The sequence below is a fragment of the Empidonax traillii genome, unplaced genomic scaffold, assembly GCF_003031625.1.
Source record: "Empidonax traillii isolate 1590-97213 ecotype Southwest subspecies unplaced genomic scaffold, ASM303162v1 scaffold57:size2250009, whole genome shotgun sequence".
Taxonomy (NCBI): Eukaryota; Metazoa; Chordata; class Aves; order Passeriformes; family Tyrannidae; genus Empidonax; species Empidonax traillii.
In genome coordinates, this window is record NW_020955250.1 from 2,041,453 (window position 1) to 2,058,856 (window position 17,404).

Genomic DNA, 17,404 nt, shown 5'->3' on the forward strand with positions numbered 1-17,404 from the left:
ATATTTTTCTAAATAATTTCTAAATTTCTATTCTACAAATAACTCTAACATGTACCTTTGTGCCTACAGTACCCCAAAGAACGAAGATTGCATTCTGACTAATCTACAATATCACCCAGATCAGACTGTATGTTGAGGGAGTTTTTTCACAATGGTTGAAGTCTTCTGGATTTTCTGCATTTGCTGGCAAACATCAGTATCACTGATAAAGTCACCCAGCACAGGCAAGTGCAGAAATAACCCCATCAAGATCTAAACCTGGGACTTCAGGCAAATGAAGCTTCCTGACTAACCCACTGCAGTATCTGCTTCACTGAACTTGCCTGTGTAATCTGAATCAAAAAACCACTCAGTGCCATTTACTATTGTCCATATGCCACCCCTAAATATACTTGCTTATTAGCATTTATGCAACTTTCAGTACAAAATCCATATGGCTCCTTTCAGCAACCAGCAACTGCAAGAAGGGTAAGTTGCAAACTGAGTCTGGAGATGGAGCTTCTGAAGATTTCTTTCTGAGCACCATGCAACATTTGTTGCAGATAGACAGTGATGGAAGTTGTTACAACCTCCACCAGATGGACCAAGGTTTTTTTTTTTCTTTTCTGCATGAAGCTAAAATAGATTTCTTTCATGTGAAATGTCTACTAGTGATCCCTCTGGAACAGAACTTGGGTAGCAGAGCAGATTCAAGCCTAGGCTGTGGAACACTGGAGGCTCTAATTACTTTGATCAGCCTCCTCTGTAACCTCCACCCTTGCTCCTGCCACCCACTGGCCTAGGAGCTGCATTTAAGCCCTTGCCCTGGCCCTTCCTTGGGTTAGGCTGTGTGTGTGCTGGTTTTGACCTGCTCAGCCTTGGGTTATCAGAGTGTGTTGGAGCTACAGATTTCTCTGGGGCCTGCTGGCTGAACAAAGACACATTCACAGGGCCCACTCTGCTCTTCCAGTTTAGGTACAGTGGGACTGTGCCCCTTGTCCAAGGTTCCTGTCTCAACCTGCCCTGCTGTGACTTCTGCCTCACCTCCCTTCCCAGAGATGGCCATCCTAACTCGCTTCCTGACAAGGAATTCTCCAAGCCCTTGTGGTTGGTAAGTAATACTTTCCTCAGCTAAACAGAAGAAAGAAATGTTCACATGGAACAATAGAGTAGAAGACGAAGAGTTTTCAAAGGTCTCATGCAACAACCACTGCTGGGAGACCTTCCAGGGCATAGGAACAAAGCAACTCAAGCCTGTCACACGTGGCCTTCTGACTAGCACACCAACTTAGAGCCTTCGAGTGTTAACAATTTGCTTTAACAGATGAAGGGTAAATATGTGTTTGTTGACACTGCCCAAATCACAGGAATAAAACATGGCAGGCAATAACTACTCCTACTTTAACCATCAAGACTTGTAAGACCATTAAACTTTCATATCCACTGAAAGAAGAAGGCTACATGCCTGTAAGAGACCGCAGTCAGAGAGGTAAATCAGGGGCTTCATGATGCTTCTGTTACTCCCAGATGATGGGTTCTTAACTCCAAAATTGTTGTATCCCTTGTGGGCACATGCTGTGTTAGACTTAATCTTGACAGATAGCAAGGAATTGATCACAGAAATAAAACAGAACTGGTTGCTTAGTTACCAATGATCAGTACACAGTTACATTTGATGTGTGCAAACAGAACCCAGTGCAAACCAATTATCCATCATTAGAACTCTAAAATGTCAACTTCGGAGAGCTGAAAACAACTGTGAGCCAGGTAATAAAGGGAAATTTGAGTAGAAAAATAAAAATGGTAATTGGGAGCTTTTTTTTCCCCCTAAATGTTCAAATAGCCACAACCCTGTGGCTAAGTAAATATATTGTTTTGAAAAAAGACAGGATTCTTATTTATTGGGGAAGTGAAAGCAAGCATGTTACATGTGTAAACACTGGGGAAAAAAAAAAAGTAAATAAAAATGACAAGCTAAGAATTGACCAAAACTGATAAGGTGGAAAAAAGACATAGGGAGAATTAAAGAGCTTCAGGATTAATGATGGCAGTAAGGAGCTGAAATATGCTAGGTCCTAAAAACAGCATGGTGTCATTCCAAAAATAAAATGGGGGCTGTGATGATTAGTGGGAATGGTTTGGGCATGGGAAACAGCCCTATGTCTGTGTGAGGCAGACTTGAAGAGCCAGCAGGTACAATGGTTGCAGGGATCTGCGAATCTGCCTCCCACTTCTTGAAACACAGATATATGGATATTGCTGTTTAATACACTGTGGGAAGGACACTCCTATTTCTCACAATTAGGTGCTATTCTCTCATGCTCCATCCCCAAAGATCAAATCATTAAACCCCCCATAAGTGTGACCTTCCTTTATCAAGGTCAGTCTTTCATTAATCAATCAAACTGAGCCTCAGTGCCAGATCTGGGGATAAAGTGCTGAGCTTGGATGCCTCTCCAGCAGCACATTCATGAGAGTGTGCGTCACAGAGATGCTGACAGGTTAGATACTATGGGCTACCCGTGCACTGAATTTATCACCATGGCTGTAAACAATTCACTCTTAGCATTGCTCGTGTCCAGCCTCTTTCCATCTCAGCAGTTCAGCTCCCCTCTGCTGAAATACATGATAGCAGAAGGAGCTACAGAGATTTCTGCTTTCCTTGCATGTGCTGTAAAGTGCAGCTCTGCTATATCTGATCATGTCCTCATGCCAACGTAAGTCCTCTGAATACAGGAATAATCAGAGCTGGATGTAGCCGTGGTAGAAACGGGTTTGGGCTGAATGGTCTGCTTCTCTCCAGTAAAAACTGCACGTCCTGTGTACAGGAGGGATAAGGACTGTAAGTGCTAAACCTTCTAAAAGACCTGTGCTGGAGAAATACCCTGTCCTGAGTAACCTGCAGTTTACAGAGGAAAAGAGAAAGGAGGAAGTGGGTCCTTCTCACCTCTTTATGCAGTGCAGCACAATATGATAAAAATAAATTCTATAGGAGGCATACAGCACCTTTTTGCCTTTGACTCCCTTATGAGATTGGTTCCTATTTGCCCAGAACAGCAGAAGCAAAAAACAGAATAAGCAGTTTTGACACTGATAACAAACAGAGAGAAGCATGTTCATGTCTATTCAAGAGATGTACAGAAAATGCTACAAGTGCTTCAGTGTCAGAAAGTATTTTCTGTTGTTGAGTTGGAATAGAAGCTGAGGGAAAGACAGGTTCCAGCAGTCACCAGACCAGCTCAGTGTTTGCTGTGGGAGCTCTTGCACTGTGAAGAAGTTTATCAGCAGCCTGGGCAGGATGTCTGCAGTTCTGAGAGATGCTGCTTGTGTGTGCATTAACAGGTGTGCACGTGTCACACAGATATGTGATCCATGTAGGTGTTTTCTAAATGGGATTGGTCCATAAACACCACAAGCTGCCTGCTCTGGAGAAATATTAGAAACTATTAGAGACATAGGAACAATTTAATGAGAGTGAGTCTGTGCAAAAGATGGGAAGTGCCTCTCTCAGCTGCTGTGGCGTCCAGCCCATCTGTCTGAAGGGTTACACTCTGCTCTGGGGGTCAGCATGCAGCAGCTGAGTCCATTTCTGTGGATGCAAAGCCATCTTCCCAGTGTAAAGACAGAGCTCCGTGACCTCCTGAAAGATGGGGGAGTTCTGTTGCCTCTTCTGCCCAGTGTAGATCCACCCCAAATTATCACCGTCTGCTACTAATCTCTTGTTTACTATCAAGGCCCTCAGGTATGTAAACCTGGACCAAATGGAAAAAGCCACAGGAAATAATGGGCTTACCTCATCATATCCCAGCTGACAGCACTGCTGAGATCATGGTGGAAAACTTGATTTATTAAAATTGATGAAGGAACTGGCTAGTCTTGAATAATTCATTATGTATCAGCTGCTGCTGAGGTAATAGGAGCTCAGCAAGATCCTCTTTAGCACTGCACTGTGCCTAAAATCTTTAAATAAGATGAAGTCAAAGATTCTCTAGTTAAAGATCGAAGGGCTTTCTCCATGTGAAGTGAGGCCCTGATTCCTGTTGCTGAGGTCATCCAGCTGTGAAAATCACCAAGGTCTCTCAAGTGGAAGCCAGCCTGCTAACATCACTGATATTTGCCAGGGCATGAAGCATTCTGCCTCAGCCATCAACTTCTGCACAATATAATGGCTCAATTCCTCACAATTCTTACTGAAATCGGGTTTCATTTTAGATATTTTCCATAAGCTAGCAATGCCTGAGGGTGTTGGCTTGCTTTTCTGATCATTATGTATGAAAATAAATCAGCCAGAAAGGCAAAGAAGTAGGCACTACCATCTGAGTATGCAGATCTTAAGGTCCAATCTCTGCTGCTGCTCAGGGCTTTTGTCAGCACCAGCAGAATCAAATTACCCGCACACAGACTGGGCAGTGTCAGGGCTGGATTTTGGAAGCATGTCAGAAGCCCTGGAACAGAATCCTGCTAACTTAATCTGGTGCCACTTGATGAAACAAGGGCTGTTTTTCAGCTCCGCTGAGGTCAATGGTAAAACCTTTGATAAATGTGTAAAAGCAGCAGCAAAATCAGGCACTGTAATTAGATGGCTGATACTCCTCTTCCTGTACGTCCTCCTGCAGAGGTCAGAGGAATTGTAATTAATAAAGAGGAAAAACAGATAAATGGAATGAATGTGGTCCTGCCTCCCAGCTGCTGATATGGGGGTCTCCTAATGCAGTCACAACGCTCTCCACTACACACAGCTTAAGACCCTCCCTGAAGTCCATCCCTTCCTCTCTTTCCAACTGGGGATGACGGAAACTGGCCCGCAGGCCAGTACTGTTCTCAGCTCCACCTCTGGTTGGCATTGCCTTCCTTAGTCCCCCACCAGGCACCTGGGACTTTGTGAGGCACTGATAGCACAGCACCTCTGGATCATTAAGACAGTTGGACAAGACAGCCTTTGACTCAAGATCCTGATGAATACAGAGAGACCCTGATGCCTTGTTGATTTCCTCCAGCCAGATTTTATTTCCAGATGCCATTTCTGCTGCAGCTCGAGCAGATGACTTTAGCCAGGCCCCAGTGTCTGAAGTATTCTGGTAGAAGCACTCTGCTGTACCACTGGCATCATGAGATGTTTGACCTAGCCACAGAAGACTGCCAGTTTCCTCTCCTCTCCAAAAATACTTCTTCATCAATCACTTGTGAGAGTGTTTTAAAAATTAAAGCCAACTCCCCTTGCCTTGAAATGGAGGCAGCACTTTCTCCTCTTGATGCCTGTTAATAGCCTCTCTGCTGGAGGTCCCAGGACACTGATTTACACTCTTGAGCTTTTTGTGGACATAGCTTAATCTGGAGAAGCCACAAACTGAAGTTGTGACTTTTCACCCCTGAGTGTGTGAATGAAGCAAATACTGCAACTCTCACAGCTGTGGAGTGGGAGATGCTGTGAATAGACAGTAACCTGGTAACATATGAGACCGACATCTGGTCCCCTATCTCACCAGACAAGACACTTCAACTTCTGTGTTTCAGCTCTGCTATCTGTAAGAGGAGAAAATAAAACTAACTTCCAGCATTTGCAAGAACTCTCCTTGCATTCTCTGAGCACCAAGAAAAGTCAGGTAAGGTTTCATAAAATTGAAGTATAATTACTTGGAATTAACTAAACTCTGAGACCTGTGTCACAGTATCACAGCTTCAAACCACTGCCTGAGCACAAGCTGGAATGACTCCAGCTACCTCAAGGGACACAGTGCCTTCCCCTCTGAAGCAGTAAGGAAGTGCAGGTATGTGGGCAAGGACAGGACTGTGGTATCAGAAGACCAGTCTGTGACCCATACGTGCCTCTTTTTACACACCACCAGCATCACTCTGTGTGTGGCTCTGTCTTTGCAGCTGCGTTTGGCCTTCATCACTGTTTTCTTCTCCTTTTCCTTCTTTCTTTCTTTTTTTTTTTTTTTTTTTAATTTTAAACAGACATCTGTTATCTTCTGGAAAGGGCATCTGACTAGTGATAATGTATAGGTGCTCTGGGAGCTGGTTTAGGAGGCACAGTGCCCCTCTGACCTGCCAGACAACAGCAGTTGCTACGTGGCTTCCTTTGGTCCTTCAGGAGACCGGCTGGTATTTACAACATTTTCCCTAAGCAAGGCTCCATCCCTGAGATACATTCAGGTGAGAGTGCTTCAGGCAATTCCAGCTGGGAGGTGAGAGTAAAGGATTTTATAACTAAAAAAAAACCCCAACCACAAAACACCACACTACCAAAACCACAAAACCCCAAATCCTGGAGGACATGCTGTTTCCTTTCAAATGATTCTGTGAGGCAGGGACTGCAAGAGAAACAGGGAAGCAGGAGTTTTACCAGTTCCAATACAATCCCATTTTTTCCAGGAAGATATTAAAAGTCCATGTCAATGCAAACCATTTTGGGGAAGGGTAGAAGCTGAAGCCTGTTTAAACATTCACATGGTTTCATCTGGGATAGAGTTAATTTGTCCACTTAAACAGTGAAAGAATGTTAGAGAAGGGCACCAAGCAGCCTAGTTCTTATTCCAGGTGGAAAGGAAGGCAATGAAGAGACATTTGTTACCCTGGGGTACCTGTGAGGGAGGCAAGGGCCTTTCTCCCAGTTCTGCCCTTGGTGGTGTTTTGCTGAAGGCACACTCAGTGCCCAGCTAAGTGTGAAACCTGGCTTTGTCTACACAGCAAAAAGAAGCAAAAAAAAAAAAAAAGTTAAATGCTTTTTTATTTTCTCTAAGGATATGGTGGAACTAAGCCAGAAGTGTGTATTTGTACTGCTTTGCCTAAGGCAACATAAGCATCTTCTCTGGTGAATCATTAGGTCCCCAAAGCTTTTGCTCCTCCTAAATGAATGCCAAGAATCCTCAGGAAATGCTGCCAGGAACAAGGGCACTGTGACACTGCTGGGCTAATGCATGATGGGTATCCAAGGCTTAGGGTCTGCAGGATTCTGCCCCAAGCTCCCTAGGATGCTGAGATTTGGGATTTAATCCTCAGTATCTGACTTTTCACAGTGTCCCAGTTTACCTCAGTTTTTCTGCTGAGTGCTGTTTTTTGGTCTTACATAAAGGCTTTTCCCAATCTTTCACCCAGTATCTTTCAGGAAGCTGGTTAGAAAAGTCCCTCACTGTTCAGGGGTCAACATGAGCAGGATGTCAGCAGGTAGGTGCACGGGATAGCTTTGTAGGTGAAGGAAGACAGAAGATTGTTGCCACCATGATGCTACGGACAAGTCACGCACAGCAAGGTTTGGAAATGAAACTTCTGCAAGATGGAGATAAAGGGGGCAGGGGGCGAACCCACCCAGATATATCTGAGGCTTCCTTGCACCTACAGCAACCACACTGACATGTACTAGATTAAGACAAGGCTCAAGTGTTTTGGTGTTAACTGCCTGGCTGCTTTAATTGGATATAGGCGTCTAAGTCCTAAGTCAGCTGTGTGACAAGACAAACTGATATTTACCTCTTCACTGCTTTATCTTGGCTTGCCCAATGCTGCAGGGTCAGTACACATGTTCTCGTGTATTAGAACTGTCCACAGAGATGACGGATTTTTTTGCATTTGAAGTTAAGTAACATTTTAGGTCTGAAGGGACTGTTCAGACTCCGATTTTAGGCAAAGCTACTCTGGGCTAGGTTCAGTTTCTGCTCCAAGGAACACCTCCAAGGCTCTGATAACCATCAGCAGCAAAACCAGATAATTACTGAGCTGCTGGGCTACTCACTGGCAATGCAATGACTGCACTTAGATACCCAATGGCCTCTGATTGATGATGTGACACTCTATCACTCACACAAATGCAGTCAGTGTTCCTCTGGACTTGCTGAGGGGCACAGCAGCCTCATGCTGTAAGGACATGTGGAACTGGAGTATTTAGTTATCACAAAGCAGTGTTTTCACCATGGCTGAGGACAAGGAAGCTAAGATAAGTCTTGAAACACCAGGCTTCCTGCTGCAGTCCATGCCATCAGGCTGGAATGTGGAGGGATGCAGGGCTGCTGAGTCCAACTTTTGTTTTTCTCCTTTGGTTCTTTCCTATCCAAGATGATGTAGGATAAGAACACCACTGGGGACAGAAAACACCCCTGCTGCTTCTGAGCACTGCCCTGCCCCATGAGCTGACTTGGTTAGGTGAAGCACCAGGTCTGCAGCCAGGCCCAGAGAGCCACCAGAGGCAGGAGCAGCAGGCTGTGTGGGGCAGAGTTAGCATGAGGTTCCAAGCTAGGGCTGGCTGTGCACTTGCACCAATTCACTAGTACACCCAGCCTGGCTCCAGGGGTGTCTCTGAGTCTGTGGAGCAAATTCCTGCTAAAGGGGCTGCAGATTGTCTTACAGTCATCCCTGTTAGAGCACAGTCTCAGCCTCCTAATCTCAGCCTCTGGTAGGGCTTTGTACTGAGAGAACTCAGGCTCAGTTCCTCATCCCCATTACAGCTTCAATGACGTAAAAGCAGAGGAAAAAAAGACATTAAGTACTCTGCATCAAGGAGTACTGGGTCTCTCTCCAAAGAAAGTGGAGGAGGATCCTTCAGTAGGGTGTAGTCCCACACAACAAGCTTTGCTGTCATGTTCCCTCACTGGGAGGGAGAATGTGAGCATAAGTCTCCGTGCTGCTCCTCCCCAGCTACCTTGTGCTGATCACCCATTGTGATGGTTTGGACTTGGCTCCCTGCCAAATGCCCAACCCCCCCAGTTGCAGCCCCTCTCTTCCCCCTTCCTACTTCCCCCAGGGTAAAGGAAAAAAAACTATATAAATTGAAGAACTCGAAAATCAAGCTAGTTATATAAAAAAATATAAATTTTATGTATATTACAGTTAAGATGCTATGTACACAGCAAAAGGGAATCCAAACACCCCCCGAAGGGATAGGGAAAGGGGAAAAAGAACAAAAGGGAACAAAAAAAGGACACCGAGCATATATACACAATCAAACCCGAGAATTAGTAAAATAACTAGTAAAACAAATCTCACCACGTCCCTTAGAAAAAACAGGATTGACACACACACGGCCAGCACTCCCCACGCCTCCACGTGGCAAGTCAGTGGATGCTGCAGGCCTCAGCCTTAGATAAGCGAGACCAATGCAGGGACCCACTGTTCCCGAACTTCGCCGGAAGAGAAGAGAGCGAAGACCTCTCCTCTCTTCTTATTTATACCTCAATTTACGTAAAAATCGTATGGAATACTGGGAACACTGCCCCTTCTTTGGTTACAAACTGGTAACCAGGGAAGGCCTAGATTAAAACCACCACACCCATGCTCTGCAGGTAAGTGAGGACAAGGGCAAGAGGCTGCCACTGCCTTGAGAAAGGCTTCCTGGAAAGGTGTGTGCTCAGAGGAACACTGCTGGGAGACACCTCTGACTGCAGCTGTCCTCTGTTGCAGGACAATTCCCCTCAGTGAGGACCATCCCCTGTGCTGGGCACAGAAGTAGGTTCATCAGTATCCGATGATCACAAACCCATCACCGCAGAAAGGAAGCTGGGAGGCCTGGGCTATTGCACAGGGAGAAGCAGTACCACAGGCTTAAGTTTATCCTCCTTCACATGCATGTAAACAACCTGCTCAGAAGCAAGCAAAGGTACCTGATTTTGGCTACTGCTGGAGTGAGGAGGACACTGCATGGGGTACAGAGTTACCAGAAGAAGCTACAATGAAATCAGCCACCTCTTCAAACCATTTACTGCATCAGGAGGCAGGATGAATCAATAATATGTATCGAGCTGGGAAAGTTAATCTGCATCCAGAGCATCATAACAAATTAAAAGCAAATAAAATCAGTACAATTCCACTGGCTCCCATTACTATCACAGTGGAGAGTAATTAAAATCCATGGGCAAAATTTAACACTGGAAGATCTCTCCTGAAGCCAAAGGCACCATACAAGGGCATTGGTTTTTCCAGATGCTTTATGTTTCAAACAGTACCAGGAATGGCAAAATGGGCAGATAGGATAGGGCAGGGTTAGAGTGGAATCTATTTGGGAGCCAGGAATTCAGCTCCTTGCTGTTCCTCATCTGGAGGCATGCTGCATGCCTGCCGCTTTGGTGTTTGATGCACTGAATCTCAAAAGCTCCAGGCATTTGTATGTGGGGACTCGTTTCTCCTTCCCACTTGTAAGCACAGCCACCCCTCCTACACGCTCTCTTAGTTCCTACAGAAACTCCCTTTCCTACCACAGAGCATCTTCTGCTATCCTGTTGCCTCATAAGGCTCTTAACTCATCTTTCTGTGCTCTCCTATAAACTCCTCATCTTTGACCCAATACACATATCCCCGATGAAGGAGCTGAAGGAAGGCTGTCAACAATCACCTGCCCCAGAGCCACAGCCACTTGCACTCCCATTACAGCTCTGCTCCAGCCCCGTGTTAATTATGAACTGGAGCTGTGCTATAAAGCAGGAATTCAATTTTAGGCAGCACCTCTGCCTAAACCTTGGTACCTTGTCCCTCCAGAGGCCCCACTGCCCCACAGCCAAGGTTCTGTCAGCTCAGTCCAGCATTTCGTTCTTGTTCAGTGGAAGGAGAACGTGTGAAGCACAGGAAGCACATCCCTCATCACCACACATAATTATCACTGTGTCCAAATAATCAGCGTGAGGTGGGGACACAGCCACCACACCAGCACCCACCGAGGCAAGTGATGGTGACAGCCAGTGGGACTGGGGATGTGAATGCAAAGTCTGATTCACAGGGCTCAGGGACTGGAAACCGCCATTAAAGGAGAGAGGCAATGGATAGAACAAATCTATTTGGGGAAGTCCTATAGCCCATGGGGAGCAAAAGATTAGATGTCAGCACGCTTGTCCAGCTTTCCCCTCTATGAACCTCTTATCTCCTTTGACCACACCCTGTGCGTGGCTTCCACCCAAGGAAGCTGTGCCACTGTCAGCAGGATTAGGCAGCTACTAAACACCACGTGTGGCAAACTCCAGCCTGCACACCTACATTGCTGCTGAGGACTTTTACACATGGACATGTTTACCACATGATAATTATGGTAATCCACAGAGATAATTCAGGGTGGGTTGCTAATGCTATTTTACAAATTGATGTACTGTGGTCCCACAGGTAGAACCATGAACTAAGAGTTGTATTTCCAGATATACCATGATCTTGTTCACTGTCTGCAAAGGTGGACATCTCACTTGACCTAGCCTTACCTCAGTATGCCTTTCAAAAGTTCAGTCACTTTACTAACACATATCCACCTCTGTCACTGCGTTCAGATTCACTAATGAACAGCACAAAAGCCTCATTCTTACAAGTGTTCAGCGCTCATACAGCCCAATTATCACAGAATGTGCTTCATCATTTCACCAAAAATAAATGCTCACATCTTTCAAAATAATTCAACAAGGAAAGCAGAGACCCTCTGGAAGTCTGCCCCTTAAATAAGCACCTATCTATGAGCCAACCTCCTTAATTTCTCTAATTTCCATCTGAAAATAGCAGATCATCTCTCCTGGTCCAGAATGCCACAGATCCTAAGAATGGAAAGTATTTTTCTCTTTATGGTGGGTAGGAACATAACTTGCAATGATGTGCTATTTATCATATACATATATATGTGTGTGTATCATCTGCCTTTCCTATTACAACAACTCTGAGTTGATTTGTATAATACTTATACATTCTTCAAAGGGATTACTCTTTATTGTAGTGTTAGCTTGAGGCACAACCAGAATTTGGACCTGAATATTACTTAACTCAAAAAAGACCGTGTTCTCACACAGTCTTTATATGAGGTGAGATACAGGTAAAAGCACGGCTCTTAAGCAATGAGGAAAGTTGCCAACTCTCATCCCTCTGGACATGCCAGAGGGAGTAGGGAGCTTCTTCCCATGGAGGTCAAAAGCCATCCTATTAAAAAAAAATCCAAGCTATGCAGTAATGCACGCTGCACTGCCCCAAGCACGGAGGGGACGGCTCATGTGGCTGTGGGCTGCGCTGGTGCCTGCAGTTTCTTCTAGCTGGGTTAGTTCTGTTTTATGGATTTACTTCATGCTACTGCTGTAATAAAGAAAAGCCTGAGGAGTGTGCTGAGAGCCAGAATTAGAAGTGTTGCAGAGTTACTGCTCTACTGCCTGCATGTGACCAGAAATAGTGCAGCACTGTGTAGCCAAGCAGTGACTGTGTCCCTTAGGGACGTGGCTGTAAGGTACCCAGCTAAGGACAGAACCTGAAGAAAAGGGCAGAAGATTCTCACTGAAAGACAGGACTGACTGTGGAGTTAGTAGACCTGGTTTTCAGAGCCAGGAATGAGATGTCAGCTCTTCCTATACCTGCTGGAAGGTGTTCCAAGATTCCAGTGGCAGATCTAACAAGCAAACTATGCACCTTAATCTTAAAAAGCTGATCAGCTCAGGGGCTGCTTATCTGTACAAAGGCTTCCACGGCCTACTCTTTCAAAAACAGATGTTCCTCTTCTTTCCTTTTTTCTCCTGTGACTTTGCCTGATATTTGTTCTCAATGATACTGAGCTTTCAGGGAAGCTGAACTACTGACTTGTGAGGTCTCCCTACTGCAGGTATGGCTTCTGCAAGCACAAAGCACCAATTTACAAAACCGTATCTAGCCCCTAAACTAGGAAGAGAAGTGCTGCACTGGGGCTTACAGACAGATTACCTTGTGCTGTGGAAACCTGAGCCCTGATTGTCCACAGAGAACAGAGGTGTTGAAACAGCTGTGGTAAAAAATGGGGCACATCAGAGCAAAACAGTTAAGTACCGCAAACCAGGACTCCTGAGGGAATGCTCTCATCTTCTTGCAAATGAGAGGTCTCAGTTCAGACCTGAGTGTTTTTTTCAGGTTAGGCTACCACAGCACAGATGAGGAGTGAAACTGTATTGATCCTTTATGAGAAGCAGTTACCTTCTTGGCTCTTACAAGGCATTTTTTTAAAAATTGTCTTTTAAGAGGGATCTCCTCTGGAGAGAGGCTGCTTCTGACTGCTCCTAGAAGCAGGTTGGAAGGATCAGTCACATCACTATGAATGACAGGAGTATTTCAGCACAGAGCTGATATCCCCAGGCACCAGTGTACTGTTAGTCCAGGGGGCTCAGCTTCAATCCAATACCAACCTGGTACTGGACGATATTAGGCTGGTGCTATTTCTGCTCTGGTCAAACTCTAAACCACTGCTTTGCCTCTAGACCTCTCTGCAGAGTTTATTGCGCAAGATGCCCAAGACGTAAAGATCCTTAAGATAAGCAAGGACTTGATTAGAGGGAATGGTAGGCAAGTTGTCCTTGCAATAAGATACAAAGCCAGCAGTTAAATCTGTCACAGCAACTCCAATGGGCTGTGACACCAGAAACTAATGCGTACACTTCTGTGCTGGGTCTGAACGGAGCTGTCTCTGCTCAGTGTCTGAGGGTCTTTAATTCCCTTTTTCCTGGGGCAAGAACCTTGCATAAAAAGTTCAGCTGTGTGTACTCTGAGTCTTGCGAATCACTTGCTTGTGGTCAAAGCCACTGTCATCTTTCAGTTGCTAACTGGCTTCCTAAACATGCCTACAGAAACAGCCAGATTGCTGTGTGGTAAACAAATTACTTCTGACAGGGTACTGCCAGCACTGCTCCCAGACGCCGGGGAAGCCACAAGATGGGCTGCCCAGTGTCTGACTGGAGCAGCTCTAGCGCTGCATCCACAGCTAGTGCAGTGTCAGGCTGCTTCTGCAAGCACTGACAAAGAACCAAGCCTGTAAACTCCCACTACCATCTGCTGAAGCTTCATATCCCAAAGGAAAAATGGATTTTTGCTTACACGTATCTTTAAGCATTTCAGCAGCAGAGAAGACAAGGGCGTAGACACTCTCCCTGGCTAAAAACACAAAGCTATGTTTTTTTCTTTATAAGAAAAAAATTACTGCTGCTCCTTGACTTCCCATCTAGGACAGGAGATGGAGAAGGATTTCAAAAGCTTTATAACCTTTCTTTACTTCCTGGAGAGAAATCCTTAGGACAAGTACTGTTTAATTCCTGATGAGGTTATTTCTAGAATGTGAGGAAACTGTCTCAAACACAGGTTCCAAAGGTCTGCAGAGGGTCCTGGGTTGTTCCAGGCCCCAAGATGCTTCATGGCAAAATGAATATCAGCAGACAGTGGAGATTTTTTTTTTTCATTTTCCCCTTGTCTTTCACCTTGAAGCAGCTGTTAGCAAAGCCAGAAAACTCCTTTGCCCCTCAGTGTATTTAACACAGCCTTGGCAAAGGGACTGCAGTCTGTCAGCTCATGAATATGGGAATTGCCTAATTCTTCAGCTATTCTTATTACCTCAGCCTGAGGGTCCCAGCTTTCCATAACTAATTCCTGAAATCACAGACTTCCCACTGTCCTTGCTGTCCTTGAGCAGCAAATTGCTCCTCCTCATATAACTGATGCTGGTGCCTACTGTGGTGCCACGGGCTTTCCCAGGGCCCTCCCCTAGCAGGGATGGCACTCTGGACAAGGCTACTGACCCCAGCATTCCTGTGCTGTTCCCAGAGTACTCACCCTTTGTTGCTGTAATTTACGGTGGGATGTTTGGAAAATAACAAATGCTGCATGGCCCTGTGCGTTGCTTGGGCTGGCTGAACAGCTCTGAAGCCTGGGCAGTGGGCTGCAGGCTGGCAGCAGTAATGCAATCCATCCCCAGCAGCTGAGGAGATCCCTCACCCTGCTCCTACAAGCTGCAGAGCTCCCTGCCTCCCTCCTCATCCCACCTCATCTGTGACTCCCACGAAGTCTCGGGCTTTGCAGGGCCTCCCACCTGTCACTTCATTTTCCCCTCACTGTCACATATGTTCTCAGTCTGCCTTCCCCCTCTGTGCCCATGCACCAGTGTTCTATCTCCTCTGTTATTTTTCCTAATATCACTGATCCTGTCAGCCATGTCCATCCTCCCAAGACTCGGAGCTAAAGCTGTTCCTGTGCTGGAAGGTGATAATGGCTGCCAGGAACCAGCTGTTAGGGCCGCTGCAAACTGCAAAGCAGATGGAAGCTGAGGCTGGGATAATTACGAAGCAGGGACTGCAGAACTTGAGGTTTCTTGGCTGGAGGTGCCTAGTTTATTCCCAGAGACAAATGGGCGTATCCTTTGAATGTCAGTGGGTGACATGGGAGCAGGAAAGTCATCAAACTGTGTACAGTTTCCAATCCTGGCTATGGAGTGCTGCATGTGATGCCTCCTCATCTCACAAACACCCACGGCTGCTGCTGCCAAGCTGCTCTGGACAAGGAGAATGTGCTCCTGCACTGCAGTGGCAGCTGAGGAAATCTCCATGCTGGTTTCAAGGGCTGAATTCCTGCAGGGCACAGGCAGGTTAGAGCTTTTCTCACGGCCCAGGAAGCAGCTACAGTAGCACGGGCTGTATTGCATCAAGATCATGGCAAGGTGGGAAAAAATCTATTAAGTTCTTCCTGTTTCTTTTTTTAGGATTTTTTTTTCCCTAGAGCTTGCTGAAAGGATAACTGCATCAATGGAAAATAAAAACTGGATTATGTCTTTTAGCAGTTCATTTATTCTTCATGGTTCCAAACTGGTCCATTCAGAAGCCATAGCAGGAATCACCTTGGAAGTCCATGGTTTTATAATTAGAACCTCCATTTCAATTAGTTATGTTTTATGGCTGTAAACACAATAATTCCATCAATACTATGGAACAGTCATGTTGCATTTGCATTAACATAAATGAGTGCTGATGTGCCATAGAGCTAATCTGATATGACAGTAATTGGCTGATGCCCAGCCATGGAGGCCCTGGAGCTACACTTGCTGCCTCTCTAAAAGAACTGTCCTCTGAAACACTGCAAAGGAAACAAACTGCGATACCGTATTTTGCCTGCCAGTAATCAACAACACTTCTTGCACCTGCAGCGCCAGGTGTTTGAGGTTGGGGGTAGTTGTTTGGTTGGGGGGGGTGTAATAAAAGTGGAACTTGATCTCCTTGAAACTTAAATATTTAGAAGCCAGGATTTCCAGAACACCTTTTTAGACTAAATCAGACTCAGCAAGCAACAAATGAATATTAAACTCAGAAAAGCCCTAAAAGCATTCAATCTGCTCCTTTCCTCTGCAGCTACCGGGGGCTATACATCATCACCTAGTCTGCAGTAGGCTTTTCTTACACAGATGAAGTTTAAGAAGCTTAAAACTTTATAAATGCTTTGGGGCTAATGTTGTCTTGTGCAGCGCTCTCTTAAGGGCAAGCCTTAAATCTGAGACTGCAGCTGGGGTTCTCTGGTTAAAGGCCTTAAAGGAGATCAACATAAGCAATGCCTAAGGATGTGAACCACATCTTAAACACAGCCCACCTCCTGTCTGGGCCATGAAAGCAAGTGGACAAACTCAAAAACAGGCTAACAGGCTAGTATTGGGAGTCTTCACAGCTATAGTCACAACAGGAACCACTTATTTTGCTTTTGGAAATATACCCTTTCGAGAGTCTTAGTGTGGAGAGACCATCTCTCTTTCTGAGGGAGGCTATCAAAGAAATCACAGCAGACACCCAGGCTTTCTGTATTTGGCTCATCAGCTCTGTGCACGCTTTGCTGATGGGCTGCAGAGTGCCTTGCCTGATGCAACCTTGTCCATGATGGAGCTCTTGGGTTCTACCTCAGTATAAACCAAAGAAGAGCGACCTGTTTTAATCAGAAACCATTCTTCTCAACGGTACGGCACTAAAGACACATAATTTTCAGCAATATGCAAGAGCAGTATCTCAAAATCCCAGAGCATACGTGACCTGACAGTGCCCAAAACAGCTCCTGGAGCAGTCAGTAAAATTAGGAGAGAATTTTGTTAAAGGAGGTGGAGAAGAGCACCTTAAACAGAGCATCTGTGAGATGATGGCTTAGGTTCTGGATTTGACTTAAATCTTTCTAGGTCTGTGATCTGCTCTGTCATCTGTAAAATGGGATCAATAAAACCTTCCTGACTTGCACCAGTGCTCCCAGTCTTAATTGATGTCTGTGAAGCATTCTGAGAGTGAAAAAAACCCATTACCAAGCCCTCAGGCCTTACTATAATACCAACAAACAACATAGAGTTGTTTAAAATGCTTTTCAGTGCCACAATGACTGGAAAATGAGGGAAGGCAAAAGTGTAGATGCGCCCAGCATTGCTGTGCTGCAGTGTAAATGAAAATGGTAGGAGTAGGTTTTATAGATTTTCCTCCAGGGAATTCTGTTTTCAATAATGCAGTAAAACTTCTACCTCTACGGATTCAAACAGATGCCCTTGCTAACACCTCAGGTATCAAAACCTATCACGAATTGGGGAAAATGCATCCTGGAGTTGAAAGCCTAATGAATCACATGGAAACGAATTAAGAAATGACTCACTCGGACCCTGCAGATGTAAAGAGCTTGGTGCTGCCCAGCCACCCCTCACAGCGACTGAACTCAGGCTAGTACCGTGCCCAGCACACGATAC

General features: G+C 45.4%; 1 protein-coding gene across 6 annotated transcripts in view; it reads right to left on the bottom strand.

The window, feature by feature from the left end:
* LOC114055520 overlaps nt 1-17,404 on the bottom strand; it is a 47,135-nt gene that overhangs the window by 28,912 nt on the left and 819 nt on the right. The gene's annotated exons all lie outside the window — the stretch shown is intronic.